General features: G+C 36.6%; 1 protein-coding gene across 8 annotated transcripts in view; it reads left to right on the top strand.

Annotated features, from left to right (window-relative positions):
- Positions 1–16355, top strand: part of si:dkey-178k16.1 (band 4.1-like protein 1) — a 46762-nt gene that overhangs the window by 1025 nt on the left and 29382 nt on the right. Inside the window, exon 1 of one of the 8 annotated variants that reach the window (XM_056732762.1) lies at positions 8545–8836. The exons of the other annotated variants lie outside the window; for them this stretch is intronic. The gene's annotated coding sequence lies outside the window, so the exon portion shown is untranslated. Of the gene's footprint in view, positions 1–8544; positions 8837–16355 lie in introns of those variants that run through there. 8 annotated transcript variants of the gene reach the window in all.

The raw sequence follows: 16355 nt of genomic DNA, 5'->3' as shown, positions 1-16355 counted from the left end.
TGGGTGAGTTTAGAATGGTTTTCTTCAACTTATAACCAACCAAGTCAAGTTGCTTTTCGGTATTCTCACGGTCACGGAAAACCTGGATGTTGCATAATTGGTTTGTGTTCCAAGCCTGGAAAAGCAATTGAAAGGATTAATAAATAAATTTTCCAGTTATATTTTCCAGTTCTAGTTATGAAACCCGTTGTTATTTTTGAATTGTTAGCAACTTTTATAGACCTCCATTCAGCATTTACGATCTACTGGGAAAAGCATGCATAAAATGAATTGGTCAAAAAATAAAAACCCATTAAAATGGTGATTCTTCAAAATATTTTCATTTGTGTTCAACAGAAAAATAAACGAGTACTTTTTTCTAATGTAGTGGTGCCCCATAAATCTCAGTTGCTCACATTCTTTCAAATATCTTTCTTTGTGTTTAAAAGAACATCTTGAGGAAGAGTAATTCATGACAGATCTTTTATTTTTGGGCCCTTTAATAAAAACAACCAAATTGGATTTTAAACTTTCTTAATAAATTAGAACAGTTACTTGCCCATGCAAAACCCTCCCACAAGTCTGTGTGGTATTCTGGTCTTTACATATGATCATATGATTAGCTTCTCTCCTTGAACGTTACTCAGCTGGATTTCTTTTCACCTATTTCATCTTTCCGCTAGGGTAAAATTGCAAGTTTGATTGCTTGGAAATGTAATAACACACCTCAACTCAACAAGCCGCATGATTCGAGATATCCTTCCGTGGCATAAACAGAGCAGGCCGAGTTACGACTTGAGCAGACTTTGTTCAAATCCGAAAGCAGTAGTAATTGTGATACTTGCCTTAGCACTGCTAGCTAGAAACCAACAGTTTAATTCCTGACAAGGTTGTTTATTGCTAGCAAGCGATTCTGTAGCACAATGTTTGGACTAATTGCACCCAGCATGCTATTAATGGCTGTAATGTTAGGAGATATATTTGACTGTCATCCTCCACACGCCTCCAACATACTCTCAGCGTTCCTATATGTTCCACGAGTCCCTCTGTTTACAGTATACTGACATTTTAAGTGTTGTACCTCATTAGATCCTGTGCAGAAATAAGGGTTCCTGCTCTTAAAGATTTCAGGGTAGAGCCCTTAGATTGATGATGTCGCAAAGGTAATCAGGAGGTAATCGTGTAATCAGGGTAATCGATAAACTAAACACTTATTCTGAAACCTAAGGCAGCTGACTTGCTGCTTCCTTACCAATACAGCCATTAACTTAAACAAGCACTGTTTGTAAGGAAGTAAAAATGTAGCGTATCACAGTAAAAAATGATAGCATGCAGGTTTGGAATGACATGAGGGATGGTAAATATTGAATGATTGTTTGGTTTTGGGATGAACTATGCTTTGGTAGTTTTTTTAACCAGTCAATTAACTGTTCATATCGCTTGTGGGATGTTACAGTTAGCAAAGTATATACGTCAACAGTCAACCAGCTCATCAATGCAAATTTTAATCTAATATTTGTACAAAATCTTGTCTAAGAAGCAACTTTCTCCTTCAGGAAAACTGACCATGGTTTAACCATAGAAACCATAGTTTAACCATATTAACCACAAATGAACTCGATCATAATTTTACTAAAAAAAAATTAATATTAACACTGTAAACATACAAATCAATTGCTTAAAAACATATTTAAAATGCTTGTACTATAAGAAAACCACGGTTCATTTTCCTGAAGGAGACATTGGCTTCTTAGACAAGATATTCCCAAAGACAAATATTCAACCTGATCTCACGGGAATTTGTATCTATTTTATGAGGTTCGTATGAAACCGTATGATGTGAATCGCACAAAAACCTACAATTACTAGAAAAAAGAACACTGAAGCCCCTCCCCTAACCCCACCACTAAACCTAACATCTGTGTCACAAAAGCTAATGGTAATAAAATGTACTAAAGATTGTACGAATTCATCAAAATTAGCCACCTCGAGTCATATCAATTCCTGTGAGATTGTGATGAAATCTTAAATATTATATATATTATGGCTTCTTTTCACCCAAAAATGAACATTATTTCCTTAAATTTTCACCCTTTCTTTTGTTCTAAACCTGAAAGATATCTGAAAGAATACTTGTAACAGAACACTTTTTGGGCAACATTGACTACAATATCAGTTAAAATGTAATTGTACATTTCGTTGTTTTGTTGAACACAAAAGAAGATATTTTGAAGAATGTAGTTCTGGGGCACTTTTGACTACCATTGTTATTTTTGTCAATAATCGCAAAGAACAGTTTGGCTACCAGCATACTTCCAAATATCTTTCTCTGTGTTCAGCACAGGGTGAATTGTCCCTTTAACCAGAAGAGATCCCATTTAGCCCCCATTATTATTGCCTCCAGGGCAAGTGCTGCTTTCAAGACTTGGATTTATACGGAGCCGTGGAAGGGACATTGGCAAAAATAAGAAAGACTTTCGCGTGCGCGCATCGAACGCAAGTTTGCATTACGATGTGTTAAATAAATGAAGCCTCTTCAATTAGCTTATTTTTTTTAAGCCCATAGATTATGTAGCTAATTATAAGAGACGTCGTAAAATATCCGACTTCCAACCTCTACGTTCCAGTCAACCAGGCTAGCTTCCATATAACGTTCTTGAGAATAGCTACCAGAGAACGTTATATGGTAGCAAGTAGGCATTTAAGATACTTTTAATTTAGGCAATTAAAAGTAGGCATTTGTTCATAAAACGTTTCTGTATATATTAACCTTCATGTTCATTCATGTAAATAGTTTGTTTACGGTTCACATACGGTTGCGACGAGCTAGTCGCCATCTTTTCCGTGATGTCAAATGACACGCATCGCTGAGGTCGTGTTTGATCGATCTGCCCCGAGCTAAGAGGTCGGACACCGACTTCGTTTGCCGTACGCAGAGTGAAAATCGCTCCTTATCTTTAAAAGCGTCCCGTTTGCTTTGTCTGTCCACCAAGGGGAGGACGGCTTAGATAGCAGAGGGTACCTGAGTGATTGGATCAGGGCTGCAAAGATGATTTGATGTTTTTTGTAGCTAACTGATGGAGAGGAGTCTCCCGTGGGAGCTTATTTGCCTATATGCGAGGGTGTGTTTTATGTATGAAGTTCTTCTCTGACAGAACAGAGAAATATAAATTATTCACAGGCCTGTTAAGCTTTGTGGTCTAAAGGGTGACAGCATGACTCGGCCTGATTGCAGTGAGTCAGCGCAATCTTCTCTCGCCGCTTCATCAGAACACTTTCACATTCATCGGATTCACTGACTTCATCTTTTTAATGGACAGGCAGGTGGAAAATGAAGGGGAAGTGCAGCGATGCGTTCCAAATAGGCAATGATACCTGGACCTTAATGTAGCTTCACTTCTAAAATATCAGATTTTTGCTCTGTTTTGGCCTTGAGGACTCCTGCGAATCACAGGAAATGTGTAGATGAAGATATTTTTAAAGGAGGGATGTGTCATTAGGCTGGTTTTGGATTCACCTGACCCTGATTGGATTCATTTGCATTAGACACGCTCTCGCCTTACGCTTCAACAGGATGAAACAGAATGCAGGGGTCTTAAGATGCACATTTGAAAGCTGGACTTCTTTTGACTCGACACGCTGTAAAATTGGATGCTCGCGGCGGGCGGCAAAAAAATCAGTCTGACGTGATGGCTGAAGATGATGTCTGTCTGATGTGTAATTGGTGTAGATGGGGTGCTTTATAGTTTCTTTTAACCTCAGATAATTGGAGGCTTATACGAAGGAAAGCATCACTATTATGAGGGTTGTGGGTTTATTCTAAACCTTCAAACTTCAGGTGTTAAACATAGGTGTTTGTGTTGCTTATTGAGAAAAATGAGCCATATTTATGGAAACGAATAAGGAGGCCAGAAAGCAACCTTTTAAAGAGCCCATATTGTGTTCATTGTAAAGCTTATATTATTATTTTTAGGGATTGCTGGAATACATTTACATGATTTTAGGTTGAAAAAACACATTATTTTTCTCATACCTTACATTAATGCAGCAGCTGTTTTCACATTCTGCCTCTAAGGGGCCTCCTTCCGAAAAGCCATGTGTGCTCTGATTGGTCAGTACGCCCCCTTTTCTAAGATTGGTCAAACTGGAACAGTGTCTTCTCTGCTTCCGGTCTAGCTTTGCTTGAGTATGAGCCAAACTAGCCAAACTAATTCTGTTCAAACAGAAATGGAAAGCATGTTTTGATGTCAGCGTCATTGATAACAGATGTGTTTTAATGTTTGTTTCATTTTACAGAACTCTTAGTTTTGGAGAAAAAAAAACGCTAATTTGCATAACCCTAATGAGCCCGTCTGCCTATACGCTCATTACAAAGTCCATTTGATCTCAGAGTCGAGCAATACATCTCAAACACTGCTCTTGAGACTCGTGAGCCGGTAAGGTAAATGGGAAAGATGTATTGACAAGCGAATAAGGCTGGCCAAAAGTGCCGCTTAGTCATTTGTGAATTGAGTTGGCTACTTTGGCTGCCATTTTAAGAAATTAGTTTAATCAGTAAATGAGCATTTTGTTACCCCAGGCATTCTACCACTGCGCCCTTGCTAGGCCTGACAAGGGCTAATCTATTTTTTTTCGTACATATTTTACTTTTAGTCTCATATTTTTATCAGACTGCCTGCTAGATCTGCAGCTTAAGTTATTTACTTCAAACCCTCACAACTACAAAATCATCATATTTAAATTCTCTCCACACAGCAATTTCAAGTGTTTTGCCCAATGCTAAATTCCTCACCATGAAAATGAACTTCTTCTGTGGGAAACAGCAGCCAAGCAATGCTCACAGTTGTTTTGGGGGCTTCATTGGTTATTCCTTTCAGCCAAAACAAACTCATCAAGACGAGAGCAATGTGAATATTTAAACTCAGTTTAAGTCCTGGAAAAAACAAGCTCCACTTATTATATATTCTGATGTCAGTCATCCAGAGAATGCACACTGGCACCAATTCTTCATTATTTCTTTTTAGATTTTGACGGCCACTTTCTCCATTGACATTTCATGTTTGTATCACCATGGCAACGGAATTTTACAAAGAGCACCGCTCTTTTTAAAGATCTTTTTACCTTGTTGCCTCAGCCTTGCATGGCTTTTTGTTGTCATCTTCCTGTCCTTGGATGGGTTCATAAAGCATGCCTCAATCAATGTGTCAACCCAAACTCTATCATTGTGTCACATTGGATATTTTGAAGTCAATGTTTTTTCTGACAGCGGTGAAAATAACTATAATAATAAAGATAGTAAACATATTTTCACCGTAATTGAACTTAATTTCATCTGGGAAGAAAACGCTAAGTAAAATTAATCAAGCTAGCCCTCTGGCAATAGTTTTTCCTCCAGGAGCCTCTGTAATTTGATAGAGCAAAAAGATATGACAAAATGATCACTGTGTAAGTATTTGTGTCCGTATCTGTTTGTGAATGCTGTAGAAAGGGAGGATTTCATTAGAAATGTATGGCATGTCCTTGGAAGAGGATCTATGTCTAATTCAGTATGCATTTATTGCACGTCCTTGAACTGCTCTGTGATCCGAAGCGCCACATTCTCCCCCCACATTCTTTATTGATAACTGATGTATGGAAATAATGTAAAAACATGTTAAAAACATGAATATACTCTATAAATAATATACATTATTTCAGAAATCATTCATGTGTGGTCATGCAAAAGTTTTCTATTTTAAAAAATGGAAACATGTGTTATGAATGTGACAAAAAAGGACAATGTTTTTGAGACACAACATACTTTATTGGATTTCTGTTCAGAAGCAATACTATCCAACAAATGGAGATGCGGTGACTCTTTAGAACATTAAATAGTAAGAGAACTATATTTTTATTTTCATGTGCAGAGTAAGGAGGAATACTGTATGTAACATTGCGGGTGTGAATTTTTATTTGAGAGACATTTTTATTTTTTATTTGAGATAGTTAACATATGATCCATATTCTATAATAATCAGACACACAATGCACAATGCACAATGCAGATGTAATATACAGTGCCAGATTGACTATTTCAAGGTATTTTTATAGGTTTTTATGTGAACTACTGTACTATTCTTCCAAATTTCAAATAAAAAAATATATTTGCATTTATTTGTAGAAACTTAAAACTGGAGAAACATTTCAAAATACTAGAAAATATGTTCTTTAGTTTTTAGACCTCAAAAACTGCAAAAAACAAGTTCATATTCCCTTTTAAGCAAACCGCAAACCAACATTTAGAATGATCCATTAACTTTTTCAGCGGATGTATTCATATTTTATAATACAGTATTTGTTTCAATTTGTTTGTAAATGTAAATAGGTATATTGAATTCTTCTGCGTTTAATAATCTTTTAATGCAGTCATTGAACCACAAAAAATGCTATTAGATAGGATTTTTCTGGTTGGCCTTTTTACACCTTGATGTGATGCTGCTATAGTTGAGCAGGATAGAGACGTTGTCCACACTTTTACTGGACTGCGTTGTATCCCATCCAAGCAATAAAAGGCCTCTCTGGTTTAAGGTTTAACACCCTCGCTGAGAACCAAACATGCTTGGCAGCTTTTCTATTTAACTCCTGTTGCTTCATAGGATGCCTTTGAGAAACACGGGCAACATCCCCCTGAAAGGATTTCATAGAGACCTTAAAGCTTCAAACTGCTGACAGATATGTCTCATTCTTGGGACTCTTCCTGGTCGGACGGTACCTCAGCCAAACTTGGGGCAGAGTAGATTGATGGATTGGGGGTAAGCAGCATTAATATGAATACTTCAATTAATTTGAGAGGGGCTGTGTGTGATGTGCATGCTAACTAAAGGTCCTGAAGGAAGACGCTTTACTTGCTTTGTTTTTCTCCTCCTCTACGAGTGTGATTACTCTGATGATATCATCACTTTTTGTTCGCCACCGTTTGAAGACTCATTGGCTCGAGGCTGCAAATGAATCCGAAGTTAATATGTTTTGCCGCACATGAGCGCCTTGAGACTTTATTTGTTTACATGAAGGCTGTTCTTTGCATTATGTCTTTATAGACGTGCTGTTTGAAGAGATACATATGGAAAGTAGAGCTTGCAAAATGGAGGTGTCATATCCTCAGATTTTTATACACACTCGCTTAGTTGATAAAATACTTTTTTGGAACTCTTTAAAGCATTGAACAAGGGAGGTTTTGTGTCGTTTGAAAGGGCACCACTTTGAAAAGTAGTGACAGCTCCTTCAAAAACTGCTCTGGTCATCACTCTGTCTTCATGTGCGAGAGTAACCAAGAGGGGAATTTACTAAAAATCAATCGCGGCCGCTGTTTGTGTCGTTTATTTGCATGCACTGCACGTCTGTTATGCAGGTCACGAATTATGAAATCTCTAAAACACGTAAAACGATTTAGCCTCAGCTGCATAATTTTCTCTTTTGCAAGCTGATTTTGAGTTTCGTTATCAAGTTGTGTAGGATGAAGCAGACCACCTTGGTCTGGCATACCCTTGTACATTCCTTGCAAGCTCTCGAATGGGCTTTTGTAAATGCTGAAAGTGCACTTCACTATACCATAAATCCGGTTATGGCCAATTACTGCTGCCATGATCAATAGAAAATGCACACAAACACTTCTTAAATGAAATTCTAGTAATAGCGCAACATTAATAGTGCCAGGCAAATACCATTGACTTCTGTGAATATGACAAAGCCTATTTTGAATAAAAAGAGAAATGTGTTTGACATAAGAGAAGACAACATCTTCACCTAGAGGTAGGATATACAATGGAAGATTCTTGGTTATTTTTTGTACCAAAAAATTTCAAAAGCACATCCCACCTCGAGTCGCTTTTAATTAGCCAATAAAAATGTCTTATTAACATAATGGTTTTAAGTTTACTAAATCGAGAACTAAAAATATTAAAATAATTCTGGTTTTGGAAATCGAATAAAACTTTGACCTAAATATTTTTTAGAAAATCTTGAACTTGAGACTAAATGACTTTCTTAAAAAAAAGATAAATGTTGCCTCGGGAATAAACTGAAATAAATTTAAGGTGAGCCTGAGGCATTAAAATTATTATATTAGAATAAAAAAAACTAAAAAAAATATTCTAAAATGAACCTAAAATAAATAAATAAATAATAAAAGCAAATTCAATTATTAACAAAATATCATAAAACTAAAACAATTACAATAACTCTGCTTTACATTTAGAGCTGGTGGAAAATTGTCTAAAAAAATATAGTAATAAAAATACCTTATCAAAATACATGAGATTTTGTGTTACAACCACAGATGTCAATAGAGAGCCCTAAATTCTGTACTGTACCTTTAAAAACCTAAAGCGCTATTTCAGTGCTTGAAGATTTAAAATCAAAAACATTTTGTACTGAAATACCCCACTTTAAAGTGCCGCAGTTGTTTAGTGATTTCAGAGTCAATCCATCATTGCATCTGCTTCGTGCACATTTTGTCCTTGCCCGAAATCGTTTCGTGTGAACTGTTGACATGTTTGTCTTGAGTTACTAGAGCCTCTGTCCTTTTCCTTTCTCCCAAACTGGCATGAATTATGCCATAAATGATGGATTCCTTTAGCAGATTGCTCTACAGATGAGTGATCGTGCTCGGAGCTACGGAGAAGCGCTCGCCAAGTGTAGATCCATTTCCCAAAAGCAAGGCTGCAGCGAGCAAGTGAAAGAGAAGACGCTTGGTGACAAATGGCGTAGTGTGGCCGTCATTTTGCAGGAAATTATTCCCCATCATTTTGCTGGCGTAGGGGGCATTTATCTACGCAGAAAGGCATCTTGCTCAACACCAGAAAACTATTGCTGTAAAAAGGTATTGTTTGTATTGTGTGATTTAGTGTTTATTCTGAATATAAACATCAAAGGGGTCATGTGGCACGAATACGTATGTTTCTGTGTCTATGGTGGTGTGTTATAAGTTGCCCATGCATGTATTCTGACATGTAAAATGGCAAAAATGAAAGTGTCGGAACAAAACATGCATCTATCTAACAAATGCTCACCCAAACCTGCCTGAAATGCCTCGTGTAACCACACCCACACAAATCTACGTCAGTTCGTGATATGATTTGAATAAGACCGGCAAAATGTATGCGCAAGTAGGATGGGCGTACCCGTCAGCAAAGTTGATTTGGAACCTGATGTTCCAAATATGGTAAGAGGGGTCACTTTTCTGTCACACGCTCGCAGTATTTGACCATCACTACGCACTGGTTAACTGACCAACCATAGCGCACCTCGCTTTCCAGAGCGATGAGATTTTTTTAATATCTGCGTGTTTCAGAGAGGTGAAGCAAAGAGGAGATACAAACATGCACGGTATGTGGAAAATACAGCCTAACCTAAATGGTATATACACATTGCATAACATCATAATATTTGTTTTAGCCGTGTCATATGACCCCTTTAAGGTAATAATATGAGATATTTTAGTTTAGTTTAAGAGGCTGTAAACCAATGAGATGAACCTGTTTTATGATCAACAAATTGAAAATAAATCCAAGAGGTATGGCTACTGAAAACAGACTGCAGGAAAAATATTTACAATTTCCTAGGCTCAAAATTTTGATCGTTTTGTGCAGAAACGGACATTAAGGTTGTTGGTATGAGAACCAAAATCCACTTAACAAATTTTATCTCATGGCAATAACACTGTAACTTTACTACTTGAGACCTCATCAGATCTGACAACTAGAATGTTCTTCTAGCGTGGTATGTTTCATCTTTTTTTTTTTCTTAAATTTTTTTACTTGAACTGCCCTCCACAAGACCTAGACTCACCAAGAGATTTTTTAATATACATTGAAGGTATAGTTTGCCCGAAAATGAAAATTCTTTCATCATTTATTCACTCTCTCTTTCTTCCTTCGTTTCTACAAACAAAGATATTTTCAGAAATGTTTTCGTGGTTTTGTGTTCATACAATTGACCTAAATGGGTGCCAATGTTGTTCGGTTATCATCATTCTTGATACCTATATCATGAGCATCATATATATGAGCATCATATCTTCTTTTGTGTTCTGCAGATGAAAGAAAGTCATACAGGTTTAAAATGACATGATAGTGAATAAATAGTGAAAGAATTTCATTTTCGGGTGATCTATCCCTCTAAAGTTAAGACATTTTTTTATAAAATTGTCTTTCAACAAAACTACTGTGCCGTGTTTCACAGCTTCTGATGATTATTCAAACATTGATATTAATGCTACATTTCAATAATAGAAATTATTCTAAAATCTAATTCTTAGTCATCTTTTGTTTACAATGCTTTGGAAATCATGATGCACAAAGGAAGTCGTTCTCTTTGTCTACCTCAAAAATGAATAGAAAGCTGATCATGACACCAGAATTTAATATAGTACATTTAGGCACGTGTCTCACGAATATCTTTCCTTGAGCGTAATGATGCATCAAATTCAACTGCTTATAATTATTCCTCTTCTGGCTTTAGTCATCATTATTTGTAGCACTATTTCTATTTGTGTTAATTGTTGTTCGGCTTTGGCGGTTGAAGGTTATTGTTTTGATAGCGCCTTGTGACTGAAAGAAAGGGTGGCCTCTTTTCTATGTCACCGGTTACATCAGGATCACTTCTCAATATGTCCATATGGCCTGGGCGATGCCAGCTCACCACTGCGCCCCCAATGTGCGGCATGGCAGAACTGGCAAACCAGAAGCAGCAGTCTTGTTCCATAATGTCTGTGTGCGATAATATCATGATCACTGCAGATAAATTTTTAGCATTTGTGATTTGTGTATTATTACAAATCTGCCATAGAAATCAGACAGCATCAATTATCGGCATCAATAATCCGTTCAGATGGTTTGCGATCAAACCTGACTTCTGAAATTCTATTAATAAACAAACTGAGAATGCTTTGTGTTCAAACATGCTTTGGCTCCCGATCAGTTTTAATTCTCAGTGCAGCACTTAGATGCCATGAGGCAGCTTGATCTCTTTATCGATGTTTTAATGACCCGTCATCATTTGTGTCAAAGCGGTTTTGATCATGGACAACTCTTTACTGGAGATTATGCTGCACATTAAACAAAACATTTTCTCTTCTCCTTACATTTTGAGACTGCAGAAAGCTGAAAGAGTGCATTTGATTACTTTTGTTTAATAAAGGCGTCAGGCAAATCATTTTTAGCTTGTTCAGAATGGTTTTTTACAACATCCTCTTCATTTACATAATAAGTTCATCAAAATATGAAGAATCTGGCTTCATTCACTTATCTTCATGTCATTTCAAACAAGTTTCTTTCTTCCAAACACAAAGACAGACATCAGTCAGAATGTTCCTGCCGGGTTCTTTCAAATAATGAAAGCTCCATGAGGAGACAAGTCACGTTGCTTTTAGAAAAAGACTGTAATGTTAGTCGCTCAATAAAATCTAATTTGAGGTTATGTATATTAAAATATGGCATGTGAACACGCATCGAGTAGTTTTGTTACAGTTTTTAAGTTCCAGTTAATGAAATTTAGCGTCATCTAGTGGTGAGGTCGCCAATTGCAACCAACGGCTCACTCCACAACTCCTTTTCGAAGCACTACAGTGGCTGACACAGAACTAAGATGTCGTCACGTTTTTCGCTTCTTTGCAGTAGGAGATAATGTATTTATTAAAAGCGCTCTGTAGAGCAGAATGTCCGTTTAGGGCTACTGTAGAAACAACATGGTGAATTCCATGCAAGGGGCCCGTGGTTTATGTAGATAGGAATAGCCTATTCTATTGTAATAAAAACACAACACTTCATTATGTTGTATTACAGAGTAAATTGAACAGCTTCAGAAGCTAGGAATAGATTTCTAAAAAAAGACAAAGTCATATAGGTTCAGAATGGCATGAGAGTTAAGTGAATAATACAGAAAATAGATTTTTGAGTTTGAAATCTATATGAGAATGTGTTTTAGCAGTCTAGACCACTATCAGATTGGATCATCATAATTTTTCTTTGTCTGCAAAGGCTATTCTCTCTTTCTTTCAAAGACTTCAAAAAGGAGATGATATTGCCCACAATGGTGTGAATTAGACACGATTATGTGATCCAAAAGATGATAGAAGCTAAGGAAGTGTTAAAATATCTCCTAGTGCCAATAGTTTCAGAGGGATTCACTGATTGTCCGTGTAGTATTTGTTAAATAATTTGCTGTATAATCTTTAATCTTAATGGTCCAATGTGTAATTGTTTGGAGGATCTAATGACAGAAATGCCATATAAATGTCATGATCCTGTCTCTTCTTGTCATGATTTTCAGGTCGTGTTTTTATTATTAAAAGTTTTATGTTAACCCTTCCGCTGTGGGTTCTTCCATACATCAACTGTGACAATAATATCCTTAACTATGTCTTCAGAGGTGTATAAAGCCCCTAAATCTTCTATTCAAGGCCGGATTGACTAATTGGGAGGGCCTGGAAGATTCCCGGTGGGTCGGTCTGTTTTTGGGTTGCGAGGGCCGATATAGTTATGCCACTGCAGGGGCAGACGCATGAGCCGAAGCGCAAATACAAATGCGGATAGAGGGATTAGACGAATCACGAATCAGAATGGCAGCACCCAACAGCCTTTGAGAAATACTTCACCCAAAAATGAAAATTCTGTCATCATATTTGGAAGAATGATTATAACCAGACAGAAGTAATTTTTTCCAGCTCTGGGAGTCAATGGGGGGCAAAATCTTTCAACGGAGTGAGCTGTTGGTTGCAGTTTGCAACCTCAACACTAGATGGTGCTAAATTTCCTACACTGCACCTTTAACATTGTCTGTAATTGTGAAATTTACAAATATCAGACTCACTGACATACAAAAACAAATGAAAACAAAAACCTTTAAGGAGAAAAATCAATACAAAAAAGGCTGAAGTAAATGCTGAAACACAGCATGCATTCAGATTATTTATCTTTCTCAGTCTGTTGATTAGGTGTGTATTGACCAGAACAGTCATTCATTTATACCGATCCGAGGGTGAAACGGATGCCATTAGAGAAACAAATCTCACGTGTGCTATTTGTTTAAATCCCTTTACACATTTTTCTTCAACACATAAAAACAAGCTTTTGAAGACTTGAGAAAAAACGAATCAGTGCATTCCACAAATCGTTCATGGTTATAGGCATATCTTTAAAAGAATGAATTTCACAGTTGTTTTTTAAGTGAAGCATATATTACGAGTTATGCCTATGAAAAATGATGGACCAGTACTGCTGCGCAGATGACTGAATGACTTTGGCTATGCCAATGTTTTATTATGGGATTACCTGTCTAATACCCTGTCCACACTTATCACACTTATCACACACGTCTTTTGGCCTTTCGTCAACACTGAGACATTGTTTTTTATCAACAAAAACTGTGTTTTTCGTAAAAACGCACTCTGAAGTAGACACATTTGAAAACGCTGTTTTTGAGTTGTGGTGTGGATGAGGGAAACACAGCACAACCCCCCATCCCCCACCCGACAGAATTGATGGAGGGCCGATGTGGGCCGAAAAATCCAGGGCCAAATTTGCTTCCCAGCCCGCCCCAGGGCTAGACCAGACGTGCTGCGATTCATCTTGCACTCATTTAGAGAGTTTCGGAAATCTTTCTCTTTGAGAGGTTTTAGAATTTTACATTACATTTAATATATACGTGCATTTTACAAGATCGTTGTATTAAAAGCATCAGTGCATTTGATTCAAGATTTAAAGTCGGCATGAAATTAAAAATTATAATTCTAACTGTTTTACACATTGGTGAAGTATTTATTATATATATTTTTTATTTATTAATTTGCACTTGTAATCTTTAATCAAAAACGTCCCCCCCCTCTCAAAACGACCTCTCTTCACTTCTGGTAATGAGGAATGGCGCGAGGGTGGGGCTGCAATGACTGACAGATTGCAAACTGTCGATCAAATCTTTCAACTTTTAACAATCCAATCAGTTGTCGAGGGATGAAATCAAGTCCCGCCCTATATATTTTTCTCATTTCTGAAGTCTTTTCACTCGGGTATACGTCAAAATATGGAAAAAAAAGACAATCGCTACTTCTGTTTCCATGTGGACTTGGATTTGGGCATTTATGTGAAAATGTCAACCTTACCACGAAAAATGACATTTTTACCAAAAGATTTCACTATACTAACAGCACAGATTTGAACATTTGGTGGTTCAAATACCTGAGGTCTCCAAGTTTTTTAAGCATTTGTTTTTTTAAGCAATGCATTTTTTTGTGTTTTTCATAGTCAGAGAAGAGCCATTTTTAGGATTGTCACATCAATAACATGACATATTTCTCAAAAATGGGCACAGGAAAATTGAAGTAATGTAACTCTATTGTTGAGTATAACTGGTTCACGGTTTACACATTGTAATTCAAATACATCCGACAAAGTTTGTCTCCCCTTAAAAACATGTTAATTTTTTCTAAACATCCATAACGCATGTTTATTTCCATTTTTTAAACTGAAAACTTGTGCATGGACTGATATTTTTCTGATGTTTAAGCTCTATCAACAAGGGTTTAGTAAAATATAAACAAATAGGTCAGTATATTTGTAACAAAAACATTCTCTTAGTGTTTTTATGTCACATCCATAACGTTGGCCAATTTTATTTGTGGCCGTACAGTATACACTATAGAAAATGTAAGATAAAGCCAAAATATAGGGTTAATTTTAGATAAGTCTCAAGTAAAGTATAAATAAAAGATACATTTCAACTATATGTTTACAAGAAAAAAAAAAAAATGCAAGCAGTGGGAGGGAAGAAAAAGGAATGTCAACTTGGATAACACAAATTATCTTTAAAATTGATTACTTGTGTGGTTATTGGGAATGAAACACATAATCTTACCATTGCTAGTGCCACGTTGAGCAATATGAACAGTAGTACTAACACTATCATCATCTTAAAGGTCCAGTGTGTAATTTTTGGAGGATCTATTGACAGAAATGCAATATAATATACATATAGGTATAATATATATATATAATATACCTATAACTATGTCCTCAGAGGTGTACACAGATGCAATGTTATGTTTTATATTACCTTAGAATGAGGTATTTCTATCTATATACACCGTGGGTCCCTCTGCATATAATTCGCCATGTCTGTCATCTGTCGTAGTGTTTCGAACAGGAGGGTGACGGCTGGAGTGAGCGGTTGGTTGCAATTCGCAACCTTACCGCTAGATTTTACTGACTCGGCCTTTAAGTCAAGTGGTTGGTTATAGGTTTTATTAAAGCAACACTAAATCATTTTTGCTCATTGCTCCCCCATGTGGTTGATAAGTGCAATTGTCTGTTAACAGTGTTGTAAAAAATGTTGCTGTATAACCTTCCCCGTAGGCACCCAAAAGATGTGAATTTGTTTAAGTAAGCTGATGGAATGCAGAAAAGGGTGTTTGGAAACCATGCTGCACTCTTCTGCAGGCAGGGGATAGGCGGGGCTTTGTTTGGTGTGGTTAGTGTAGTTGTAGCAGTGGCAGAAGAACTTGTCTGGTTAAGAGTTCTTCTACCACTGAAATAATTTTAGAGATATTATTTTAAGGTCGAAAAACTACAAAGTGTTGCTTTATTATGTTTCCTGTTGGGTAAAATGGCATATGTTTGGTTTAAAACTCCAAGGCATTGAATCTGGATGTTAATCTCGTCTTTTCTTGCCACTTTAGATACTAATGGCACAATATCCATTATCTGTTTACCAGCAAATGGAATTAAACAGTGGAATTATAGTCTCATCGATTATTTGCTTTATAAAAGGATCTTTGAACTTCAAAAAATCTTCACTCGTCCACCTGTCTGAGAACACATTTTGTCTTTTTAAAGAGAAACAGAATCAGATTCTTTTGATGTATTATTGTTCAGTTTTGTGGACAAGACATTGAAAATTGACTTCTGTGGCAGTGTTTATAAAGTGTTTATACATGATGAATAGATTCGGTGCAAAATCTCTTCCTTTTATTACAATAGCATTTTTTTATCAACGTGGTTGAAAGTGGTCTGATAATGAAGTGCTATTATTTTGTGCAGCTATGTGTGTCCCCTCGGAGAGAGTGTGTTTGGTTCCATTCTAATGGGTTGCTTTGTGTTGTTTCATCTATTCTTGGATTTTTCTTTGGGGGAAAATGGCCACAATGTTGTTGTTGTTTTTTAAGTCCGTTCATGCTGTGGCTACATTAAAGCAAACACAGTTTTCTGAACACTAAACAGGGTTGACTGAGCTTTCAGAAGAAAGGATAGCTTTGCTCCCTAAGCCATATTAGTTTATGAACCTTCAGAGTATTTAACGTCTAAAGTTCAACCGCTAAAATCTATCTTAAGAAAAGCAGCCCTCCCTTT

The sequence above is a fragment of the Triplophysa dalaica genome, chromosome 20, assembly GCF_015846415.1.
Source record: "Triplophysa dalaica isolate WHDGS20190420 chromosome 20, ASM1584641v1, whole genome shotgun sequence".
Classification (NCBI taxonomy): Eukaryota; Metazoa; Chordata; class Actinopteri; order Cypriniformes; family Nemacheilidae; genus Triplophysa; species Triplophysa dalaica.
The sequence above is the reverse complement of the archived record's forward strand: the minus strand, read 5'-3'. Positions and strand labels throughout refer to the sequence as shown.